This window comes from Cibotium barometz, chromosome 17 (assembly GCF_041138505.1).
Source record: "Cibotium barometz isolate CiBa-2024 chromosome 17, ASM4113850v1, whole genome shotgun sequence".
Lineage (NCBI taxonomy): Eukaryota > Viridiplantae > Streptophyta > Polypodiopsida > Cyatheales > Cibotiaceae > Cibotium > Cibotium barometz.
Window position 1 is genome coordinate 13,618,303 of NC_141062.1, and position 5,341 is coordinate 13,623,643.

A 5,341-nucleotide genomic window follows, 5' to 3' on the forward strand; every position below is an offset into this window, starting at 1 on the left:
TTTTAGAGTAATACTGGCATGGTCTAGTTCACAGATGAGAATACAAAAGAATGAGGGTCTATTTATAGGTCAGGGAGGCCACTAACTGAGCCCAACTAAGTTCAAGAAATTTTCAGCTTCAAGATTTGGACCAGTTTGGCTCCCTTTTTTTTGGTTTGATCCAGGAGAGAGGAGATATAAAAATATCTTATTAATTTTGAGTTTAAAACTCCTCCACACATGTGAAATAGGCGCCTCCTTGAAGTCTCTCCCTTTCCTTACCAAGGTGTCAAAATGGTATGATTATTCTAAAATATCTCATTTTTTTAGTAATATTTCATAATTTTTAACTAATAAATCCTGTACTCAGTCAACTCTTCATCTTATGTAGGCATTTACTCATTTTTGGGTATTTTATTTTATTCATTGGATTTATCTTATTCCAACACTTGGATTAATCTTATTGGTCCATAAGAACCTTAATTGGATCATAATCCAAAATTTTCAAAAAATCTTGACCCTTAGGCTAAGGTCTTTTGAATCATTTTTAATTAATTCCAATTGCACCTTGGAAAATTTATTTTGATTTTTTGTTTAGGGAAACATATTTTTGATAGTTGTAGAATTTATATATCAAAAAATATCTCAATATTGATTTACCACTCTCTAGAAATTTTTATCTCACTAGGCAAAACAAGAAAAAATAATATTTTCTTGTATTCAGAAACAGGGAATGATTACAAGGTAATGAAGTAAAGGCTTATTCATTATTCAGGCTGAGAAGAAATCTTACACCACGTATTATCTTGGGTACACATAGTACATAGGACTCACTTCAAGATCACAAGAGATCCCCACCACTCTTTTCTTGCCTCTTCTCATTCTGGTCCAAGGTCCCTCCCAAGCCATGTACGTGTCTCTTTTAATATAGATTTCAATAAGGAAAGAGAGTGTACTTAGAGAAGAGTGAGACAATAAGGCTAGAAACATTAGAAAAGTGTTATAATAAAAATATTAGCTCCAAAAATCCTAAAAGAAATAAGAAGACAAGAATAGTTCTATTAAGAGATAAGTATCTCCAAAAATAGAAATTCGAATTTAAGTGATAAGAGGTCATATTTAGATTACTTTTACATATTAAGAGTCCATGCTACTAAAAATGTGGAAAAGTAATGCGTTTCTAAAGATGGTGTGTTTGCAGCTATATACAGACATTTTTGCCTATTCCACGCGCGTTAGCTTGTAGACTAGATGCCTTCCGGGTTTTTTGACTGGTTATATGACCATATTCTGAAATTTTAACAGAGTTATGGCCGAAACAATTTGCTGATTCTATCGGGTCTCTACACACGGAAAATTGTAAGAAGACAGCAAGTAGCCTCAAGGTAATCCTAGAGCTTGAGATGTATATATCCCTTCATTCTTATCTAATATCTTAGAAGAGAAGGTTAGATTGTTGTGGTCTTTTCAAGGAAGAGACCAAAACTCCATAGCTTTTCTTTTAAAGAATGAATAGTATGCCATAGCCCTGCAAGAGAAGGCTATTTTGCCAGAGACCTTTGAAAGAGAGAAAAGTCAGAGTATGAGTAAGAGGAGATAAATCTTGGGGGTGATCGGATGATGTCAATCGTAAGAGAAGGTATTAGAAGACTCTCTATTCTCATATATCAAATTCTGAAACTCTTATTAATAATGAGCAAAGACAACGATAAACGACAAATTTCTATAAGGTATATATATATATATTATTTTTTAATTATATATCATTCTTAGGGATTGAGGTATGGCCCCGGCTTCTCTATTAATTGTTAATAGTGATCTATTTGATTGATTTACTAGTTAAAGTTTGTATTCTTTTAAACAATAGCATATGCCTTAATAAAGAATGTCTTATCGCAATCTCAAGTTGAAATGCTAAAATCTTTGTGAAAAGGATTATTTTCTTAAGAAGGTAACATGGATTCTAGTCCTATGGTTTAGTTGAGTAAATGGATTGTTATCTTCTTATGCCTTTTTCAACCATATATGCATGAAATTCCTTGGACATAAGCACATAAAAACCTCCGACTTCTACTTTAATGGATACACCCAACTATATCTGGAGTAATCATCAATAAAAGTGACGAAGTAGAGATATCCTCCAATAGATGGTGTCCTCATAGGACCACATACATCACTATGTATAAGCTGTAATTTCTTAACAGCTCTCACAAATCCATCCTTTGGAAATGATGCTCGATGCATTTTACCGAGAATACACCCCACATACATGTCTAGCAGGGGTCTCAAGAGTTGGCAACTCAAACACCATATCATGCCTTTCAAGGTATAACAAACTACCATAATTCAGATGGCCAAATCGTGCATGCCATAATTCTACATCACTCATAGCATGAGTTGTAGAGATTGAGCAAGCATCATGCTGCAACTTCTCAAATACATCCATCTTATATAGGCCATGAAACAAGGTACCGGATTTTTACTTCTTTAAACGTTTTATGTGGCTGATGGTGGTGTTTGATATGATCTTTTGCAAACAACTAGGACAGCAGTGGAGGGAGGTGTGTTTGTGTATGGTGCAGCCATATAAGTGGCTTCGACAAATCCTCTCCTTTCTTGACTTTTTTTCCCTTCCATAGGATGCTTTCCCGTGCATTTTTATGGACTATTTATTGCTATCCATCCCCTTTCTCTCTCAGTTTTGAGAGGGGGCTGATTGATCCTCATGCCTCGTTCCATTGGAGGTGTTGGGAGATTGGTGGAGCGCTGAGATCATCAGCAGTGGAACAAAGGCCTGCTTGCGGAGGTGTGCTATTACCATGGATATGGGTTCCCTCCTCTTGGAGGAGGTATATATCCTTGTTTCTCAAGGGAAGGTAAGGTTCCCTCCTAGTAGAATCAAGCACTTGCTACAGTTCAATAGGACGGTGTGGCTGCTACTCTTGTGGAAAGTAGGGTCATTTGGCCAAGGATTACAAGACCAAAGGTACAGCCTAGGCAAGGACCAAGTTTTCAAAGAAGGGCAATGATTATATACAGGATGGACTCTAATATTTCTAGTGTCCCCAAGGCGCGGCAAAAGCTAGGGAGAACCTGGATGATCATCTTCTATGGTTATGTAGAAAGTTTCCCCCTATATGCTTCCAGCCAAAGGAGGCTTGTGGGCAGGAGAGGGGGTTGTCACAAGCCCCTAACTTTTTTTCTTGCATGGGACCAGTGTTGGAGTTCCAAGCAGGTAAAATATTTGGGAAGACAAGTTCATTTTTTGGTAGCTATGGACTGGATGGGTTTAAATTCTATTTCTTGGTGTAGTAGAGATTATGGACTAGATGAGTTCCAAGTTCATTGTTTGAGGTCTTTTGAGACGTGATGTGTTCATAGTCTACTATTGGGGGATGATGGGCATGGTGTTTTCTGCAGATTCATAATTTTATATGAGGAGACAAGCTGATTTCTTTGTTGTTCACGGTGTTATTTTGTTTCGAGGAGCCAAGTTGGCAGGTTCTCTTTCTAAGGTGTATCCAATATCTACAGTACTCGAGTGTCTATGGCTGCATCTTCATCATCTTATCTTCTTCAGACTTTTGCACACTATGAGCTACAGAGGGGGCTTAGAATTTGTGCATCCTACTATTGTGTGGCACAAGAACTTTTTATTGTGTGCATATGTATTTGTCACATTTATGTAGGTCATGGGGTTATTTTGTAGTAGCTATCGAGCTGGCTCCATAGGGACTGTCGGTCAGCTTCACTTCTTTCTATGTAAAGGGCCCTTCCCTTAATCACTTGTAGTTCAATTCATTCAGAAGAAGAACTTGTTCTAAACACCATCTATTTGGCTAGTATTGCCATTGTAAAAGCCTCTTGCTATATAATAAAGATGTTCATTGTCTAATCTCTCTCTCTCTCTCTCTCTCTCTCTCTCTCTCTCTCTCTCTGTGCCACTCTCCCTCTCTCCTCTGTTTTGCTTCCACAGTGTGCAATCACATACTACTTTTAAATTTTTCCTTTAAAAAATAGATATTTATGAGTGAACTAATCCAATTGAATTCGATAAATTGTGCACTCGAGGAAGGCTAATGGTACAAGTCAACAAAGATAGTTCACATAAATTGTGCACTCGAGCAAGGCTAATGGTACAAGTCAATAAAGATAGTTCACACTTTCACATATGTCCCAAACGGGCACTTGCTAAGGTCATTAACTTCGATGACTAAAAATTAGGAGCGTTAATTATTCTTTAAAATACTAATCTAAAAAATTAAGGTTTCCTAAATTTTAGAAGTACCTTTTTGAGAATTGACAACATTTTTTAAATTGAGATGTTTCGATTTATGCATTACACAACTCTAGAAAGCAAGATCTAGAAGAGGGACGAGTGTCTCGATACTTGTCAATCAAGTCTACAAGTGTCCTGCGACTTGTCCACTTTTTCAACAAGTTTCCTTCCACTTATCCTCTACTTCAACAAGTGTCCCTCCACTTGTCCCCTCTCCTAACTCATGACATAAACACTTGTTATTATCAGCCCTTGCCTTAAGAGCTCTCTTTTCCTATAAATTACAACCCTCTTCTCTTTCTCACAAGCTCTACTCCCCTCTACACCATCTAAAATAATTTCTTCAACTTGTAATTATCTCTCATAATTCTCACAATCTTCCACAAGATAAACCCTCTCCACCATTGTGGAAGATGCACTACCATTATGGAATCAAATGAAGGTTGATTTTTCTCTTTCCCTCTTCTTGGCTGAACCTCAAACTTAATGGAGTAATATATATATATATATATTATTTTTTAATCTCATATTTTGCATGTGTGTTATTAGCATAAAAAGTTGTACATGTCTTGCATAATCTATTAGAGTGGGGATTCTTTTTCTCACCTCAAGTTGATTACGAGCTCATCCTAAAGTACTTGGATTGAGCAATAATATGATTCCCATATGGGGGGGTTTCTCCATCTTCAACCTCTATGTATGTCTATTATTTCTCTTCCTCTCGCCTCTACCTTATGCAAATTATTTATCTTCCTCTCACCTCTACCTTATGCAAATTATTTCTCTTATGTATGTCTATTATTTCTCTTCCTCTCACCTCTACCTTATGCAAATTATTCAAGTCCTATGTGCTCTAATATTTTTTAAATTTCATAAAGATAACATGTACATGAATCTGTTCACTAATTTGGGAACACGTGAGCCTTGCACAATATAGAGAAGAAGATGAAGAATGCAAGGATCTTATCAGCTTGCTCCTCTAGCCACCTTTAGTAGAGCAATCCTCTCTTGCGGAGAGCTAGGGTCCTCAACCTTGCTTTGTAGGTGGTCTCTTGAACATGTCTTCGACGAAGGTGAGCAACT